This window comes from Cucurbita pepo, chromosome 10 (assembly GCF_057944985.1).
Source record: "Cucurbita pepo subsp. pepo isolate OVF chromosome 10, ASM5794498v1, whole genome shotgun sequence".
NCBI classification, from domain to species: domain Eukaryota; kingdom Viridiplantae; phylum Streptophyta; class Magnoliopsida; order Cucurbitales; family Cucurbitaceae; genus Cucurbita; species Cucurbita pepo.
In genome coordinates, this window is record NC_141807.1 from 14,148,711 (window position 1) to 14,170,172 (window position 21,462).

General features: G+C 36.0%; 2 non-coding genes across 2 annotated transcripts; one reads left to right on the top strand and one right to left on the bottom strand.

Moving 5' to 3' along the window:
* Positions 1-17,531: 17,531 nt before the first annotated feature.
* On the bottom strand, positions 17,532-17,603 carry TRNAC-GCA (transfer RNA cysteine (anticodon GCA)). Its single transcript has one exon. It is a non-coding gene; the product is annotated as a tRNA-Cys (tRNA).
* A 3,365-nt stretch (positions 17,604-20,968) lies between these two features.
* TRNAE-UUC (transfer RNA glutamic acid (anticodon UUC)) lies at positions 20,969-21,040 on the top strand. Its single transcript has one exon. It is a non-coding gene; the product is annotated as a tRNA-Glu (tRNA).
* The last annotated feature ends 422 nt before the right edge of the window (positions 21,041-21,462 follow it).

Here is a 21,462-nt window from a genome sequence, read left to right on the forward strand (position 1 = left end):
GATTTCACTTCATCAATTTAAGTAGCGTTCAACTACAACTATAAATATCAAATTCTTAAGTATTCATGAACAAAATCGGCCTAACAATGTCTCTTGGAACTATTTACTAAAGGTGTTAGAATGAGCCGTGTGGAAGGGTTGCCTTTAGATGCTTTAGTACCAATTAAGGATGTCAATATCCTAGTAGTGCGGAATGCAGGAACATTCATAGTTGAAAAGAATAACGAGAATAGTGGGCATCGTTTCATCTACAAGCGTGTGGTGAACGGTCTGGTTGGTATGACCAGAGAACATCGTCCTCGTAGAATTTATATTATTATGATAGAAGTTATAAATAATGATGATATTCCTTGGTCTTTTATTACAAAGGTGCAGAACTTTCTTTTTGTGCATGTGATATATCCATGGCCACCTACTCATAGCTCTCACCTTTTAAAGAAGTTCTCGAGTTCCTTGTCCCCAAGTAGCAATACAACTACTAGAATGCTATCTCTACTTATAATAAACCCTCTCTCTCTCGAAATATATATGTGTGTTTGTGGATGTATTACTCTCTTTTATTAATAAAATATAGCTTAGTCATAATGATATTATGAGTATCTTTTCTATCCTTCCCTTCCTTATTGCTATATAAAGAATATGAAGATTATAAATAAATGTGTACATCACTGTTAAGGATATTTAGTAATAAATTATAATTTACCATATATATTATATTTGATATTTTATTATAAGGCAAATATCTAATATTTGCCTTATTACCATAGGTATCCTTTTATTGCTATTTCCATTATTACTATTTTCATATCCTTGTAATTTATTTGATTATAAATAAGATAACTTTCACACAATTTAGCTGTGGTGGATTCATCAAACATTATCATGGTATCAGAGCCATTTTGGTTTAGCAACTCGTATCCTTTCTTTTCAATGGCTTTTGAAATCTTCCACTGTTCTTCCCCACCACCATTGCTGGATTTGACGTCGCAGGGGCAGTCGTCATGGCTACCACATGCAGATCCGACTGATTACTCTTCGGCTCCACCCTTTTGACCTCTAAATCATCCTTCGCCATACTCTACATACAACCTCACCTTTTCCAAACATAGCCTCTTTCATTTTCTTCCCAATTTTTCCTTCATCCTTCACAGAAACCCTAATCTCAGGATGATCATTAGTGTTCTCTTCAGAAATATACGGAATCTCGACAAGCCCATCAACCTTTTGCAGAGATTTACCTTCGGAATCTAGGTGCCGCACTGGCCTCTTCGCCAACAAAGCTGCTGCCGCCCTTCCTGCCAAAATTGGCTCATTCGCCCAATGTGGCGACTCTTCCGACTGGCCTTCTCACCAAAATTGGCTCCTTCACCCAATGTGGCGACTCTTTCGGCTTCAACATTGTCTTTGTCCCTTGCTCTAGGTTTCCCCTTCTACTTCTTAGGGTTAGACATATTCTCACCAGAGCCAAGGCAGCATGGTCGCTAAGCGACAATCCCTCTTCATGGGTTAGACATATTCTCGCTGAAGCCAAGGCAGCATCGCCGCTGAGCGGCGATCCGTCTGCAATTTTCGATGGCCAAGAAAGTGTTTCTCTACGCCTCCTCTGAACCAGGTTTTTGACATCTTCACGAAAAGTGTTTTTGAACCTCTTTGAATTTTTCAGATCCAAGCTTCAGGTTCGTTCAAATCCGACGCTCAACTTGCGGTGGGGTGTTAAGGATATTTAGTAATAAATTATAATTTACCATATATACTTATTACCATAGGTATCCATTTATTGTTATTTCCATTTATTAGTATTTTCATATCCTTGTAATTTATTTGATTACAAATAAGATAACTTTCACACCATTTAGATGTGGTGGATTAATCAAACATTATTAGTTATTTTTTAACTTAAAATGCTTATAATTCAATTTATCTTTGTTATCAACAATAATTATCAAACAATATATAATTTTGTCCAAGTAAGGTCGATTCTCATTCCTTGCATGATATCATAACACAAAATCGAGCGGAAGGGTTAACAATAAATTGATAGCAAAAACCCATTCGTCGAACTAACTTATAAAGGAAGGGTTGGTTGGAAACCATGTCTATACTTCTTTGCTTTAATCACAAGTAACTAAAGATATATAAGAACAACAGAATATGGCATGCCCAGTCAAAACATAAAAAATTTCTTGCCATGTTATAGTTAATGAATATGGTATGAACAAAGATCTGACGTCACACTTCATGATTGGAGACAAATACAGTGAGCTATGGTCGTCCATACCGTCCTTTGGTCCAATTATGTCAAGCAAATGTTGCAGCAAGCAAAGAGTTTTTAATAAGTTCTCTATTGCAAAGAGCTCGGTTTAAGGCTCAAATGTCTCTGATGTGAAAGGCGCACTAATTCAACGAGATTTAAGTAACCATGAATAAGACACATGATACAGCTTGTAAATGAAACGATGTCCATGACTCTTGTTATTTTCTTCCACTACAAACCTTCTAGCCTCTTGCACTTTTTTGTCATTGACATCCTTAATTGAAATTTGAATTGAAGGAAACACTTCTCCACAACTCATTATGGAACACCTTTGATAGATAGTTTCAACCGATTTACTTTGCCAAGGAATACTTTAAAATTCGATATTTATAGTTGAACGCTACTTAAATTGATGAAATGAAATCTTACAACAGAGGTTAATAAATCGTTTGTCTATTAGAAGAGAGCTTGGAATTAAATTCTTTATAGTTGGGATAAGAAACAAAGTATACTTTTTAGTTTTAAAATAAATTAATTTTTTAGTTTTAATTTTAGTCCCAATAAATTAATTTTGATGGGGTGTTATGTATTTTAATAAAATTAATATTAACTTAATCAACAAAAAATTGTATTTTTTTTTAAATTATAATCTAAATTAATAAAAATACCATTGAACTTTGCACTTTAATCTAAAAAAAAATACTCATAATTTTTTTTTAAAAACAATACAGTTAAATTTTCCAAAAAAAAAAAAAAAAAAAAAAAAAAAAAAAAAAAAAAACTTCAAAACTACTCTTTTAACTTTCAAAAGTGTTTAAAAAAGATAGATGGGGAGAAGATTGTGTTCATGGGGAGAAAATTGAAGGTTATTTTAGGGGAAGGTTTTCAAGATCAGTATAAGATCCTCAAAACATAACAAGAAGTAATATCCTAGCTTATGGATCCTAGCTTATGGTCGCGATTAAGAACCTACTAGTAGGCTACTTACCAAGTTTTACTCACTCCATGTTTATCATTTTTTTTCATGTAACTAGGAGTTGGTCATGGATGAGAGCGGACTTTGGAGTGTGGGCCATGAACTAACCTCTGTTTTTTATCTAGTATTTTTTGTTCTTCTTTTGAGTCTGCATCTTATTTTGTGTTTGTAACGAGTATGTATATGTAACACCCCAAAAATGAAGGAAATTATCTTCCATAAGAATAAGCCACTCATGAAAGACCCAAAGCATAGTAAGGAAAAAAATTAAAGGATTAAGCAAGAACAAAGGACTTAGTCAGGTCACCCGTGTACCTTAACAAGTGATTGCAAGGAGTTAAAAGGCCTTTTGAAAAAGATTGGAAAGGAAAAAGTAAATACAAAGGGCAAAAAAGTCATTTTATCAATTATCAAGAATCTTTCCCGATTTGTAATTCCTTATCTAGAAGGAATCTCAAGATTCAGAAAAAGGGAAAAATGATAAAAGAGTGATGAGAAATTTGTAGAAAAATAATAATAAAATATTCAGAAAGTGGCAAATTACCAAAATACCACTGGAAGACTGGATAATTACAGAAATACCACTCTAATTCGAATCAGAGCATCTACCATGACCATCCGGGAAAAATCTTTCGAACTCAAATCTCAACCGTCAGATCTCGTCCAAAATTTGATATGATCTAGAACGAACACCCACGAATCATCACGTCCAACGACATGTATTCAAAGCCAAGGTCGGTAAGGCTATGATCGGAGTTGATATCTTCAAAAAATTATCCAGAAAGTTTGAACTCTAAATAACGAAGATTCTGGAGCTCTCAATGTCAGTTTAAGCTCCTCCTATAAGGTCGGAAGTAGGAGCAACAATACGGAATAAGAATCGAGAAAGTTCAATCCCCCAATTGAAGGCAATAAGCATTTAGATGGTGGATCTCCTACTCTCAGATTTCTTCCAAATTCGAGAGCAATCCTCCACCATTTCTCTTCAAACTTTTAAATAACGAAGAATCTAGAGCTCTCAATGTCGGTTTAAGCTCCTCCTATAAAGTCTGAAGTAGGAGCAACAATACGGAATAAGAATCGAGAAAGGTCGATCCCCAAATCGAAGGCAATAAGCGTTTAGATTATGGGTCTCCTACTATCAGATTTCTTCCAAATTCGAGAGCAGTCCTCCACCATTTCTCTTCAAACTTATTCCTACAGTTTCTCAACAAGATTATCCACAAGTTCTATGAAGGAATAGAGTGCTGAAAGTGCCCAGAAACCAGTCCCCCAATTCAATCCGCCATTGAAGAACTTCAAGAAAAACTTGGAAATCCAATTCGAGGATACATGATGACTCGTCGAGCAAGAATGATTCCAATCAGTTTCTGCACCTCCAAGGAATGCTTCCATAGAAGACCACGAAGAAAAATAACCTCGAGAGCGTGTCAAATTGAAGAAAATAGGTTTCGAAATTAAATTGGGGATAAGAGTCAAAATTCCTATCTACGATCTCTTTTCCTTCAAATTAAGAATTCCTCTAGCTTCAGAGGAAGATGTTGAGTAAACTTGATGAAGGAATCGAGAGTTGAGACATCATAGAACAAGCTACCCATGAGATCGAAAATCTAGCGTTTCGAGTGAGTTGCATACCGAGAACAATTTTTGGAAATTAAGGTCCTACACTCAAAGACGTTCCTCCAAACCAATTCCTTTAGCCTGAAGATAGGACATGGAAGGGGTTCAATGAAGAAATAGGGCCTTGAAACCCCTAGAATCGGCTACCCAATAAGAAATCCTTTGTTTTATCTCCAGCGATAAATCAGATTTTGGATGAACTTTGGTAACGAATATCTTAGGCTACGATCCACGAGAAATCGAGGAGAGAAACGCTGTAAATGTGGCTATACAGGCCGAGTTTCAGATGGTGGCAATGCGAAAAATGCGCATCTTCTTCCTTTTCAGAGGAAGAAAACGATGATACGTCCAGTTCAACTAAACTGTCCAAGTCAACTCAAAATTTGACCTTTTCTCGAGTTTTCTCAGTAGATCTTATTTTATGAAATGTTGTATGAATCCTTATCCCGAGAGGTTGTATAAGGTAATGAAGTTTGGGAGTGTTGGGTTTTATGTCCTAAAACTCATAGTTTGTAAACAAAGATATATTCTATTTTCAATAAAGTTATTATTGTTGTTTATTCAGAAAAAATTGTTATTGAATAAAGTGAACTTTACGATCATTAATCTAAATCCAATAAACTAAGAACACTCTGGCTATAGTATGACTACTTGAACTATATGTAGAGACATAAGAGTGGATCAAGTTCAAGTATATAGTCAAAATGATCTATAGTATAAGGATAAGGCTGAGTACCTTATTCTGGGGACACTATGGATGCGGCCCACTTTTGTATATGATATAAACAATGCGATCACTAAATTGTGCATGTGGAGACATGTGAGTGGGGGCGTCCTATGCAATGAGTATTGCATAAGATCGGACCATGAAGAAAACCACTCTCACTTTATAAAGTCGTTTACTGTTGAGACTGATTTTCTTTTCATTCGATAACCTAGGTAACTCGGTTTTAATCCTGAGCTAACCATGAACTCCTGTTTATTCGGAATTATCCTTAGATTTGCATGGGTGAGAGTGGCTCTAGTTCGCCGACTCAACAGGCCTCCCATTTCAGGGGTAAGACTGGGTGAATGGCTGGGGACGTGGGGTGCAAGACGGAATTCACTCCTACCCACTTTTAGGGATAGAAGAAAGGTAGTTCCCTTAAGCACTGACTCCAGGTCTTGAACAAGGGGCCCCACCCTCTCATTGGCCTGAGAGGGATTCGGTTTACTGGTTGAACCACAAACCAATTGTTTATTAGAGGATCAGTGAGACATAAGGAACAAGAAGTAACTCCAGGGGTAAAACGGTAAATTGACCCAGCTCTAGTTACGAACAACCTGTGAAGGATCGACTTACTAATCATGGTTATATCAGATGGACAGAAATATATCTATAGTGAGGGGAGTGCAACTACTAGGCTATAGTGGAGTGTCCTAGTAGTTAACGAATGTTGGTTAACCAGGTTAATGAGTTTAATCGGTTAATCTTGAATCGTTGGAGCCCATGATCTATAGGTCCATTAGGTCCCTCTGCTAGCTCATATCGGACTAAACCATAGAACAGTGTGACGAGTGAGTTCGAAGTGTTCGAATTCAAATTAGGGAATATGCGTTACATATATATGATATATTTAACCGCAATTTTATTTTATTTACGAAATAAACGAAAAGAGAGAATCTGAGATATTTAAATAAGATTTAAATATCTTAATCAATTATGTGTCGGAATTGACTGGGATTGGCATTTGAATTAATATTAAATATTAATTAAATAGTTTAATTAATTATTTAATGTTACTTTAATTTGAAATTCATTATTCAAATTAATTGTTGAATTAAAATGAAGAAAGTCAAAATGTTGACTTTCATCTAATTAAAATGAAGAAAGTCAAAATGTTGACTTTCATCTAATGGAAAAATCATGTTAGTGGAATTTTGAGGTGTCAAAATTTGGTTTAACCAAACTTGCATGTTTGCCAAATAAACCCCACAAGTTTGAGTGGAATTTTGAGTGTCAAAATTTGGTTAACTCAAACATGCATCCTTGCCACATAATCTCAAACATTTGAGTGGAATTTTAAGTGTCAAGATTTGGTGATCTCAAGTTTGCATGAACATGCAAACTTGACTCTTTAAATAGAGTGATCATGATACTTGGAAGGTCTTCTTCATCTTGATGAAAAACCTCTCACAAGCACTCTCTTTCACGTATACAAAATCCCTCCCAAGTTTAGTCACTCACCGGATTCCACAATCTCGTTCTAAGGCCGGAGAATAGTGGAGAAGACACTAGTGGTGGTTCGAAATCGGTTCGTGAGGCAAAAGGAGTTTGAACTACAAAAGGTTAGTATTTAAACTCATTAAGTTTTAATACTTATGAACATGCTAGTCATTTACAATAATTGATGTTCTAAAAGTGCCTAAGATCCAAATTGCTTCCGCATGTGTTATATTAACACCATCAATTGGTATCAGAGCAAGTTTTAGGCACTTTATTTACATTAATTTGATCATGGTGGGTACCATTTCATGCATGAAATTTGTGGTTGCTAAAGTGGATGGTTTTGGTTTTGGCATTTTTTTTATGCTTCCATTTGATACAATTATTGTAATAAGCCTAAGGTGTATGGGCTTTAATAAATGAAGAAAGGTCTGTAATTTTTATAAAGTCATTAGAGTCCACTTTAGGTTGTAATTGATCGAAAATGGAAGAGATAAGCAAGCTGAACCGAAGAGGATGGAAGAGGCGGTTCGGGTGATTTTTCTGTCGTTGGGGACCGATTGAACGTTTTTAAGAGTTGGTTGGTCCAGTTCGTGATCGTCGGGAGCGGCTCAAGTTATTTTTAGTTATTAATGTAATAATTTAGTTAATTGCTTGCTTTAAAATGCCAAAACCAACCCACTTTAGTGTGTTTAATTAATTATGCATTATGAATGTATGTTTTAATTAAATAGAAAATGTATATGCATAAAGTATGTCATATAGATTTAAAATCCCACCATAGGCTAAGCATGTTCCATGCATTCCAAGTATGTTATAAGTGTTATAATGTATAGTATGCATGTCTTAGGGTTCCATGAGTGATAGATATAAATTGTTATATTATTGCATGGAATGGATGATTATATAAATTGTTATATAAAGCATGTTATAGGTTATTTTCAACGTCATAAAATGAGGTAGACGTTAAAATCTATAATAAAGATAAGTGCATGCTCACTAAGGGTTAAGAACCGAGCACGATCAATTTTAACAGTTAAAAGGGGTCGATGTCTTATAAAATTGCGGTTACGAGAAAGCTCACCTGGCACGATCTTGTCTAAGGCTGAAGGTACTTAAGTTGACGGTTTACGGAACACCTACTACCTGGAGATCGGACCAGTACTTGAGCTTAGTTAGCCGAGTTTTATGAGCATGCTTAAGTGATTTAAGATTTAGAAAAATCACCTAGACTTAAGTTATATTTAATTAGCCGGAATATACTTAAGTAATGAGTATACCCAACCATATAAAATACTTAGTGGGAGGAAAATGGTGTATAAGATACATCGTTTTCTCTTCACGCTCTCTGTAAAATTCACACAGTGAGATTCATGCTCGGCCTCGTGTCGCCCTGGGAGCGTCCTCCATTCGGAAGGTATTTGCATGAGTCAATAACAAGGGGAATTGAGAAAGTATTTATAGTAAGTGGGAGAAGGAAGTCAACACGTCCTATGGTCTCCACCACTAGGTTGCACCGTGAGATTCCCATGTTCCGCCTGCATGTTGCCCTAGAGCAACTACCCATTCGGAGGGTCGTAACATGGGAGTCGGAACAACGCAAACTCCAGAAATGGATAGGATTTCTTAGGTCCATTCCCAACTTTGGCCTTTTCATTCGATAGCGTTGTTGGGGCCGATTTCTGAGGTCTGAAATTGGTGGGTCACACTTGCGAAGAATTACTAAGAGTTAGTATATTCTTGACCAAAATACCGATAACTAAAACACTATAGGAACAAGAGTTATTCTGGGATTAGTGTTTAAATCAAGAATGTCTTGGTTTAGTGAATGAGTGATTGACTGCCCCTCGGTAGCAGTTGCTCTAACTCACTAAAGTATCGTTGCAAATCAATAATGATTTGGGTACATTATTACATTTGCTAAAACTGATTGGATTAAACAGGATTAAGTCAAAATCACTAATAGAATTTTCTTTATATCACAGCATGACAAACTCAATAGTACAATTACTCGCTTCTGAGAAATTAAACGGCGACAACTACACAACTTGGAAATCAAACCTAAACACAATACTGGTCATTGATGATTTAAAGTTTGTTTTAACTGAGGAGTGTCCTCCAAACCCAAACTCAAATGCAAACCGAACAGCTCGGGATGCATATGACAGATGGATAAAGGCAAATGACAAAGCCCGAGTGTACATTCTAGCCAGCATATCTGATGTCTTGGCTAAGAAACACGATGTTATGGGTACTGCTAAAGAGATTATGGAATCTCTAAAAGGGATGTTTGGACAACCGTCCTTCTCCCTTAGACATGAAGCCATAAAATACATTTACAACTGCCGTATGAAAGAAGGGACCTCAGTTAGAGAACATGTCCTGGACATGATGGTCCATTTCAATGTGGCAGAAGAAAATGAAGCTGTCATTGATGAGAAGAGTCAAGTCAGTTTTATCATGATGTCTCTTCCGAAGAGCTTCTTCCAGTTCCGCACCAATGTGGTTATGAACAAAATAGAATATAACTTGACTGCTCTTCTCAATGAGCTACAGACTTATCAGTCCCTCTTAACAAACAAGGGACAAACAGGAGAAGCAAATGTTGCTATCTCCAAGAAATTACTACGAGGATCGTCCTCCAAAAATAAGTCTGGACCTTCAACTTCTAAAAGTGTTTTGATGAAGAAGAAGGGAAAAGGGAAAAATAAGATTCCTACTAACCGCAAGAACAAGGTTCAAAAAGTAGATAAAGGAAAATGTTTCCACTGCAACGAAAACGGGCACTGGAAGAGAAACTGCCCAAAATACCTTGCAGAGAAGAAAGCCGAAAAGACACAACAAGGTAAATATGATTTACTCGTTGTAGAAATGTGTTTAGTAGAGTATGACAACTCAACTTGGATACTAGATTCAGGGACGACTAATCATATTTGTTCTTTTTACCAGGAAACTAGCTCCTGGAGAATGCTTGCGGATGGCGAGATAACACTCAGGGTTGGAACAGGAGAGGTTGTCTCAGCAAGATCAGTAGGAAATTTAAAGTTGTTTTTTGGAGATAGATTCATTATATTAGATAATGTACTTTTTGTTCCTGGAATGAAAAGAAATCTAATATCCATCTCTTGTTTATTAGAACAGTTGTATAAAGTATCTTTTGAAATCAATGAAGTGTTCATTTGCAAAAGAGGTATTCATATTTGTTCTGCAAAACTAGAAAACAACTTATATATGTTAAAACCGAGCAAAACAAAAGCTATTTTAAATATTGAGATGTTTAAAACAGCTGAAACTCAAAATAAGCGACAAAAGATTTCTCCTAATACCTATCTTTGGCACTTAAGACTAGGCCACATTAATCTCAATAGGATTGAGAGATTGGTTAAAAGAGGACTTCTAAATAAGTTAGAAGACAATTCTTTACCTCCATGTGAGTCTTGTCTTGAGGGTAAAATGACTAAACGATCATTTTGCGAAAAAGGCAATAGAGCCAAAGAAACCTTAGAACTCGTGCATACAGATCTCTGTGGTCCAATGAATGTCAAAGCACGAGGAGGGTATGAATATTTCATCAGTTTTATTGATGATTATTCAAGGTATGGCTATCTTTACCTAATGCATCACAAGTCGGAAGCTCTTGAAAAATTCAGAGAGTATAAGACTGAGGTTGAGAATCTATTAGGTAAAACTATTAAAACACTTCGATCAGATCGAGGAGGAGAGTACATGGATTTAAGATTTCAGGACTATATGATAGAACATGGAATAAGGTCTCAACTCTCAGCCCCTGGTGTGCCTCAACAAAATGGTGTATCAGAAAGGAGAAATAGAACTCTATTGGACATGGTTCGGTCCATGATGAGTTTCGCTCAATTACCCGATCCGTTTTGGGGATATGCAGTGGAGACTGCTACATACATTTTGAACATGGTTCCTACTAAGAGTGTTTCAGAAACACCTTATGAGTTATGGAAAGGGCGTAAAGGTAGTTTACGTCACTTCAGAATTTGGGGATGTCCAGCACATGTGTTGTTGCAAAATCCCAAGAAATTAGAACGTCGTTCAAAATTATGTCTATTCGTAGGATACCCCAAAGAGACGAAAGGTGGTTTGTTTTATGATCCTCAAGAAAATAGAGTGTTTGTATCAACGAACGCTACATTCTTAGAGGAAGATCACGTAAGAAATCATCAACCTCGTAGCAAACTAGTATTAAGTGAGATTTCTAAAGAAGTTACTGATAAAACAACAAGAGTTGTTGATCAAGCTGGTCGTTCAACCAGAGTTGTTGATGGAGCTGACACTTCTGGTCAATCACATCCTTCTCAAAAGTTGAGAATGCCTCGACGTAGTGGGAGGGTTATAACTCAACCCGATCGTTACTTGGGTTTGATAGAAACTCAAGTCATCATACCTGATGATGGCGTTGAGGATCCATTGTCCTATAAACAGGCAATGAATGATGTTGATAGAGATCAGTGGATTAAAGCCATGAATCTTGAAATGGAGTCAATGTACTTCAATTCAGTCTGGGAACTTGTAGATCAACCAGATGGGGTAAAACCTATTGGTTGCAAATGGATCTATAAGAGAAAACGAGACCAAACCGGTAAGGTACAGACCTTTAAAGCAAGACTAGTAGCAAAGGGTTATACCCAAAGAGAGGGGGTGGACTATGAAGAAACCTTCTCACCTGTTGCTATGCTTAAATCAATTAGAATACTCTTGTCTATTGCCACATTTTATGATTATGAAATTTGGCAAATGGATGTTAAGACAGCTTTTCTAAACGGCGATCTTGAAGAGAGTATCTATATGGCTCAACCAGAGGGGTTCATTGAACAGGATCACGAGCAAAGGGTTTGCAAGCTTAAAAGATCCATTTATGGGTTGAAGCAAGCATCTCGATCCTGGAACATAAAGTTTGATACTGCGATCAAATCTTATGGCTTTAAACAGAATGTTGACGAACCTTGTGTTTATAAAAGGATAGTCAACTCTACAGTAGCTTTCCTGGTGTTGTACGTTGACGATATCCTACTAATTGGAAATGATGTGGGAATTCTGACTGACATTAAGCATTGGCTGGCGACACAATTCCAAATGAAAGATTTGGGTGAGGCTCAGTTTGTTCTTGGAATCCAAATTGTTCGAAATCGCAAGAACAAAACACTAGCTTTGTCTCAAGCATCGTACATCGACAAAATGTTGATTCGATATAAGATGCAGGACTCCAAGAAAGGATTATTACCTTTCAGGCATGGAGTTCATTTGTCGAAGGAACAAAGTCCTAAGACACCTCAAGAAGTTGAGGATATGAAACACATTCCCTATGCATCAGCGGTCGGTAGTCTGATGTATGCTATGCTATGTACCCGACCCAACATATGCTATGCTGTGGGAATTGTCAGCAGATATCAGTCCAATCCGGGACGTACTCATTGGACTGCCGTTAAGAATATCCTCAAGTATCTTAGGAGAACGAGGGACTATATGCTAATGTACGGTGCTAAGGATCTGATCCTTACAGGGTACACTGACTCAGATTTTCAGACCGATGTAGATACAAGGAAATCGACATCAGGATCTGTCTTCACTCTGAACGGAGGAGCAGTAATATGGAGAAGCATAAAGCAAGGTTGCATTGCTGATTCCACCATGGAGGCTGAGTATGTTGCTGCTTGTGAAGCAGCGAAAGAAGCTGTATGGCTTAGGAAGTTCTTAACTGATTTGGAAGTCGTTCCAAATATGCATCTTCCCGTCACTCTTTATTGTGATAACAGTGGAGCAGTTGCAAATTCAAAAGAACCAAGAAGCCATAAGCGAGGAAAACATATTGAGCGCAAATATCATCTCATAAGGGAGATTGTGCAACGAGGAGATGTGATCGTCACACAGATAGCTTCAGAACACAACATTGCTGATCCATTTACAAAGCCCCTCACGGCTAAAGTGTTTGAAGGGCACCTAGTGAGTCTAGGACTACGAGTTATGTAATCTAGGGCAAATGAGGGAGAAAAGGCATGAGTATGTGATGCCCTAGTTTATTGTATTTCTCTCTACTCAACGTTATAAAACCCCACTAGAGTTTTAGTCCAAGTGGGAGTTTGTTGGGTTTTATGTCCTAAAACTCATAGTTTGTAAACAAAGATATATTCTATTTTCAATAAAGTTATTATTGTTGTTTATTCAGAAAAAATTGTTATTGAATAAAGTGAACTTTACGATCATTAATCTAAATCCAATAAACTAAGAACACTCTGGCTATAGTATGACTACTTGAACTATATGTAGAGACATAAGAGTGGATCAAGTTCAAGTATATAGTCAAAATGATCTATAGTATAAGGATAAGGCTGAGTATCTTATTCTGGGGACACTATGGATGCGGCCCACTTTTGTATATGATATAAACAATGCGATCACTAAATTGTGCATGTGGAGACATGTGAGTGGGGGCGTCCTATGCAATGAGTATTGCATAAGATCGGACCATGAAGAAAACCACTCTCACTTTATAAAGTCGTTTACTGTTGAGACTGATTTTCTTTTCATTCGATAACCTAGGTAACTCGGTTTTAATCCTGAGCTAACCATGAACTCCTGTTTATTCGGAATTATCCTTAGATTTGCATGGGTGAGAGTGGCTCTAGTTCGCCGACTCAACAGGCCTCCCATTTCAGGGGTAAGACTGGGTGAATGGCTGGGGACGTGGGGTGCAAGACGGAATTCACTCCTACCCACTTTTAGGGATAGAAGAAAGGTAGTTCCCTTAAGCACTGACTCCAGGTCTTGAACAAGGGGCCCCACCCTCTCATTGGCCTGAGAGGGATTCGGTTTACTGGTTGGACCACAAACCAATTGTTTATTAGAGGATCAGTGAGACATAAGGAACAAGAAGTAACTCCAGGGGTAAAACGGTAAATTGACCCAGCTCTAGTTACGAACAACCTGTGAAGGATCGACTTACTAATCATGGTTATATCAGATGGACAGAAATATATCTATAGTGAGGGGAGTGCAACTACTAGGCTATAGTGGAGTGTCCTAGTAGTTAACGAATGTTGGTTAACCAGGTTAATGAGTTTAATCGGTTAATCTTGAATCGTTAGAGCCCATGATCTATAGGTCCATTAGGTCCCTCTGCTAGCTCATATCGGACTAAACCATAGAACAGTGTGACGAGTGAGTTCGAAGTGTTCGAATTCAAATTAGGGAATATGCGTTACATATATATGATATATTTAACCGCAATTTTATTTTATTTACGAAATAAACGAAAAGAGAGAATCTGAGATATTTAAATAAGATTTAAATATCTTAATCAATTATGTGTCGGAATTGACTGGGATTGGCATTTGAATTAATATTAAATATTAATTAAATAGTTTAATTAATTATTTAATGTTACTTTAATTTGAAATTCATTATTCAAATTAATTGTTGAATTAAAATGAAGAAAGTCAAAATGTTGACTTTCATCTAATTAAAATGAAGAAAGTCAAAATGTTGACTTTCATCTAATGGAAAAATCATGTTAGTGGAATTTTGAGGTGTCAAAATTTGGTTTAACCAAACTTGCATGTTTGCCAAATAAACCCCACAAGTTTGAGTGGAATTTTGAGTGTCAAAATTTGGTTAACTCAAACATGCATGCTTGCCACATAATCTCAAACATTTGAGTGGAATTTTAAGTGTCAAGATTTGGTGATCTCAAGTTTGCATGAACATGCAAACTTGACTCTTTAAATAGAGTGATCATGATACTTGGAAGGTCTTCTTCATCTTGATGAAAAACCTCTCACAAGCACTCTCTTTCACGTATACAAAATCCCTCCCAAGTTTAGTCACTCACCGGATTCCACAATCTCGTTCTAAGGCCGGAGAATAGTGGAGAAGACACTAGTGGTGGTTCGAAATCGGTTCGTGAGGCAAAAGGAGTTTGAACTACAAAAGGTTAGTATTTAAACTCATTAAGTTTTAATACTTATGAACATGCTAGTCATTTACAATAATTGATGTTCTAAAAGTGCCTAAGATCCAAATTGCTTCCGCATGTGTTATATTAACACCATCAGGGAGTTATTGGAAAACTTTAGTTAGCGAAACCAAGATATGGGAGAAAATGCTCATCACTGCCGCGAGGCCCCTATTTCTCTTTAGGTGGGATGCTTTGGTATATGTACCATGAGCAGGATTCCATGATGAACTTATTATCTCCCTCACCTAAATGAGATGCCCTGCACCACGATTTGCTAGCAGGATGCCACGATTATGACAACGCCACCTATGCACTCATGGGGAGAAAATTAAGAGTTACTTCGCAAGAGTTTTCATGGTTAAAATACGATGCATGACATGACAACCTCTAAGGTTTAGTTCCTGAAAACGAAACAAGAAGTCATATCCTAGCTCAAGGTTTAGACATGCTCCAAACAAAACAAGAAGTCATATCCTAGCTCAAGGTTTAGACATACTCCAAATTACCAACTATTTTCTGTAAGGGTCTATTTTATATGACATGAGAATAAATTCAAGATTTCAAGTTGTTTGGAGCAAGTTCGGAACCAAAACTCATGCTAGTTATTATGGGTTCAAATGATAGCGGAGCGGAGCAAGTTCGGAATAACTTGTTTGGAGCAAGTTCGGAACCAAAAACTCATGCTAGGTATTATGGGCTCAAATGATAGCGGAGCAAGTTCGGAATAACTCAAGAATGTTACACCTTATGCCTAGGAAACACCCTTTTGTTTTAAAATGTCTTGTGTTGTCGTTCCTTATTCTGTGTTTTCGCATCAAGGTCATTTCTTAAAAAGGTCCTACCGAGAGTTGAACCCAAAGTTGAACCCAGGTCGTTGGATTCAAAGTCCAAAGTGCTAACCACTACACCATAGAACCCCTTGTAAAAATTGATTTTGGAATGGTTTTCCTATTTTATGCAGATTCCACAAGAAGAGAGATTCTATCACGAGTCAAACTCAAGTTATTGGATTCAAAGTTCTAGAGCTATTTTATCTAACTCATTGTGATCTTGAGCACCTTTAGAGTGATTGCAAAAGTAACCCTCTAGTGTTGATTGAAGCCGTTGGAGAACATGTAATTTTATATATTTCTTATAATTAATTTATATATTGTTGTATATTACAAACAAATTGAAATAATACTTTACATCCCAGTCTTTCTTTCTTCCGTGCAAAACTTAACAGGAAAACCATATTATTTCAATATTCACTCGAGAAACAAGGGGTGAAAACTATATTATTGCAAACCCTCCATTATTGCTTCTACTTTGCGTCAAAATGCTTACACTAAATCATGTTACTAACTAGTTGGTTTGGTTCGGTTTAATTCTTGGGTCCACTAGATTGAATCGACCTAGCTCAATTAAACTCTTGAGAATATAAAAATCATAAGTTTCTTAAATTACGTTAACCGGAAAGTTTAACCCCTAATTTTTTTTAGAATGTTTAGCTTTGTGTCTAGTTGATCTCTAAATGCTTAGAAATATCTAATAAGACTTCTATTTAAGGAACTTTTCTCTATAAAAGATGTAAGACTTCAGGGTTATTATTAAGGAATTTCAAATGAGTGATTTGATATAGGACAAAATATTTATTTGTTTCAAATATCTTATGTTGACCATTCTTTTTTGTCAAGTATTTTGAATATTATCATTGTGAATTACTAATGACATTAGATTGAATCTCATTAATAACAATAGTCACCCATGCACAAATATTTACAACCTTAAAAGGTAAAATTATAAGGAGTACTAGAGAAAAGTGCTTAAAACCTACAAATATTTACAATCTTAAAAGGTAAAATTATAAGGAGTACAAGAGAAAAGTGCTTAAAATATTTCTATTACTCAGTTGACTGATAATCATAATAGTCACCCGTGCACAAATATTTACAACCTTAAGAGGTAAAATTATAAGGAGTACAAGAGAAAAGTGCTTAAAACCCACAAATATTTACCACCTTAAAAGGTAAAATTATAAGGAGTACAAGAGAAAAGTGCTTAAAATATTTCTATTGATTACTTATGGCAGCACCACACAAATGAGGGTAACATTTTTTTATTTCTCTACCATATTATATAGTAAGACCACACTATTTCTTAATGATTTCTTGGTTCTTGTCTGAGAATAGTGGTGCTAAGTTTTTAACCATGTTCATTAGTGGGTGTAGTGGTGCTAAGTTTTTAACCATGTTCATAGTGGGTGTAGTGGTGCTAAGTTTTTAACCATGTTCATAGTGGGTGCTTGGATAAGACCACACTATTTTCTTAATGATTTCTTGGTTCTTGTCCGAGAATAGTGGTGCTAAGTTTTTAACCATGTTCATAGTGGGTGCTTGGATACCACACTAGGACTTTGGAATAAGGTTTGGAATCAGTAATTATTCTTATTTCTTTTCCTTTAGACACTCGATGGTCGGGAGTAAATCGAACAAAGTGTCTGTCCAAAATAAAAAGGGCCTAACCAGATTCGAATTGATGACCTCTTGATCTGCAGTCAAATGCTCTACCACTAAGCTATGGACCCATTTTATATGATTTCAACCTTAGTGACCCCTTCTATAGAGTGTCAGTCCAAAAGTGTAAAAAGTGTCTGTCCAAAATAAAAGGCCCAACCAAGTTCAAACGGGTGATCGGTCAAATTCCCTACCACTGAGCCATGGATCCATTTTGTAGGATTTTAACATTTGTGACCCCTTAGACATAGTGTCGGTCCAAAAAGTGTAACAAATTTCTATCCAAGATAGAAGGGCCCAACTAGGTTCGAATTGGTGACCTCTTGATCTGCAATCAAATGCTCTAACATTGAGCTATGAACCCATTTTGTATGATCTCAACCTTAGTGACCCCTTCTATAGATTATCGGTCCAAAAGTGACCCTACCGAATCGGCTATGAACCAATTTTGTATAAATTTGTGGATTGCCTATCGGGAATTAAACACAGGTCGTTAGATTCAAAGTCGAAAGTGCTAACCACTACACCATAGAACCACTTGTTAAACTTTATTCTGGCAGCGATTTTGATAAGCACCAACAACACTGGATTTTGCAAAGCTAGAGGTCGCAGTATCCTTAGAGACTTTCACAAGGTGTTTTCAACTTCTTCTATAGGTAGTATCAGTTTGAGAAGACAGAGAAGAGAGACTTTGTTAGAAACTCTACCATAGGTAATCTCCAAGGTGTTTTCAACTTCTTTTATAGGTAGAATTTTAAAATCAAACCACAACAAAACTTACTTCTATCTAGCAAATTTTTTTTTTTTTTTTGATTGAAACAAGATTATTCCCTTTTTTTTTCTAAAACTAAATTTGACTCTCGAATGCATTTTAATAGTTTTGTTCATTAAATTTTCTTTAAAATTTTTGGGCAGAGTCCAATGGAAATAGTATTTTTTTTTTATTACTATTTTGTAATTTGTATGGTATTATGAGAGGCTTTTGAATGAATATGATAATTGATTCTCTGTCCTCTTTGACAATTTTAGATACCTCCATATCCGATATTTGATGCGTCACGTTTCATTATGAGATCTGTCCTTGGGTCAATAAGACTTAAGCAAAGAGTTTATTTGACTAATGATTTGATTTTTTTTTTGTTGTAGATATATCCCTTACAAATCAAGACTTTGTATTATTTTGAACACACTCATCAAGAAATTTGTAAATATGCCTGATATCTTGAAGGATATAAGACACGTAATTGAGAGAACCTATTTTTTTTGAAGTTGGCTTTTCTAGGATACGTCATCACCAAAGTTTGAGACAAAGACCATTGGATGGGTTTTAATAAGGCTCAAATAAATTTAAAATCCAAGAAAATGGATCTGAGTTTGATATTATTTGATTTTGGGTATGGACACAACTAGTTGTTTTCTTTTGATTACATTAATGAATGTACGTAGATGTTTAAAGTGTTGACCTTAATGGTTTTAGAAAATATCAACACATCATCAATATAAACTATCGAATTTTTTTGAAAGGATTGAAAATATCATTCATAATCTTCTGAAATTCGGATGGAGCGTTTTTTAGCCTAAATGGCATGACGTTCCTCTCATATTATCTAAATTGGACATAAATGCTATTTTATATTTGTCATTTTAGGAAATTAGAATTTTATGTAATCCCAATTTCAGGTCGAATTTTATAAAAACATTTGACTCTAAATTCTTTTTATCAAATCATTTTTGTTTTGGATTGGATATCTTATTTATTCTAAAACATTAGTCAAAGGTTTGTAGTTAATTACCAGTATCAGAATTTCTGGTTTCTTTTCACCATGTTGTTAACCTAAAATGTCAGACATGACCACATGCTCTTTGAAGACTTTATCAGCTTCCTCTGCAAAATATCACCTAAAATGTCACAGTATTTAGTGTTTGATGCTTTTTGACTTAACCCTAGGGTTCTATTTAAAGTGAACTTGTGATAATTTTTGTCAAATTATATATTTGAATACCTAATACATTAAGATATAATATCTTATTTAAATAATATTAAAATGTCGTGGAATATCATAATATATGTTTAACTAATATGAAACTCATTCAAATTTCTAATATATATTTTTATTTAAGTTTATGATACACATCAATTATTTTAATATTTAAAATATCAAATACGTTAATATGTTTTGATATTACACTTCAAGACTATAGGAACTTGCTGAGAGGACCTGAGAGTTACATTGGCCCACGATGCATCTCATGGACGATGCAAAACTATGGTGGCGCTTGAAGGTGAATTGTATAAAAAACTGGTCATGCACAAAAAAATCGTGGAAAGACCATTGATGGAATTGAAGCAATCGGCGCTCCCCTGGATGGGTTTCCAACCAAAGACCTAATGTTTGATGTTGACTCTTTTGAAGAAAGAGCCACAGGATCGAACAACAAGAAACGTGGCGGTAGCTCTGAGAACTCTATCACACACATAAAAAAACGTGTCGAAGAGTTAGACATTACACAGAAGATCTGGCTTTCATCGAGGAGACCTGAGTTTGATTCTCGACAATGAAATTTTATTTTCTTATTTCTTTTATTTTATAGTTTCATCTTTTGTCACCAATTATATTTAAACTTTACCTAGGTTTGAGAAGCACTATAATGGATGAGTTCAATAGTATCTTAAATTTAAAAGACTTTTATGAACTTCGTTTGAGAGGCACTATAATGGTCAAGTTCAATAGTATCTTAGATTAAAAAGACTTTTATGAACTTTGAACCTTTAATAGTGTTATGTCATAGATATTTGGTTCAATTTCAACAAGTGAGGTTGAGGCCATTCAAATGGTTAATGTGATAATCCGGTCATTTTCAAGGTCTCTTTTGTTGAACGCCATCATGGCTGAGATGACTGAGATGAGCACCAGATTGAGTTTGATAAGGAGGGTCGTAGAGAACCACACCCCAAGCCAAGCTCATGTTGGGCTTCACAAACTGAAAATCCAAAAACAGAAACCCTTAAATGGGAACCGATATGCTAACCAATTAAAAAACTTTATTTTTGACGTAGAACAATACTTGAAGGTTACAGGAACTTGCTCATAGGACCTAAGAGTTACATTGGCCACAATGCATCTCATGGACGGTGGCGCTCGAAGGTGGATGATATAAAAAATGGGTCATGCACCATAAACTCATGGGAAGACCGTTGATGGAATCGATGCAATCGACGCTCCCCTTGATGGGTTGCCAATTAAAGACCTGACGTTTGATGTTGACTCTTTTGAAGAAAGAGTTACACAATCGAACAGCTCGAAACTTTGCGGTAGCCCTGAGAACTCTAACACACACAGGGAAGGACGTGTAGAAGAGTTAGACATTAAGCAAAAGATCATGCTAAAACTCTTCAGCGATCTGACAAAATACTTCAGGACATCTACACCAAAAATCCATTGTTGTCCAGCGGTTAGGATATCTGGCTTTCACCCAGGAGACCCGGGTTTGATTCCCGGCAATGGAAAATTATTTTCTTATTTCATTTTATTTTACAGTTTCTATCTTAGATTAAAAAGACTTTTATGAACTTCGTACCTTTGTTCGAGTTATGTTATAGATATTTTGTTCAATTTCAAATGGTTAATGCGATAATTCAGTCGTTTTCGAGGTCTCTCTTGTTGAACGACATCATGGTTGAGATGAGCAGGTGATTCAAATGGTTAATGCGATAATCCAGTCGTTTTCGAGGTCTCTCTTGTTGAACGACATCATGGTTGAGATGAGCACCCGAGTGAGTTTGACAAGTTTGGCAGTAGAGAACCATACCTCAAGCCAAGTTCATGTGGGCTTAACAAACTTAAAATCCAAGAACACAACCCCTTAAATGGAAATCGGGATGCTAAGGAATTAAAAAGCTTTATTTTTGACGTAGAACAATACTTGAAG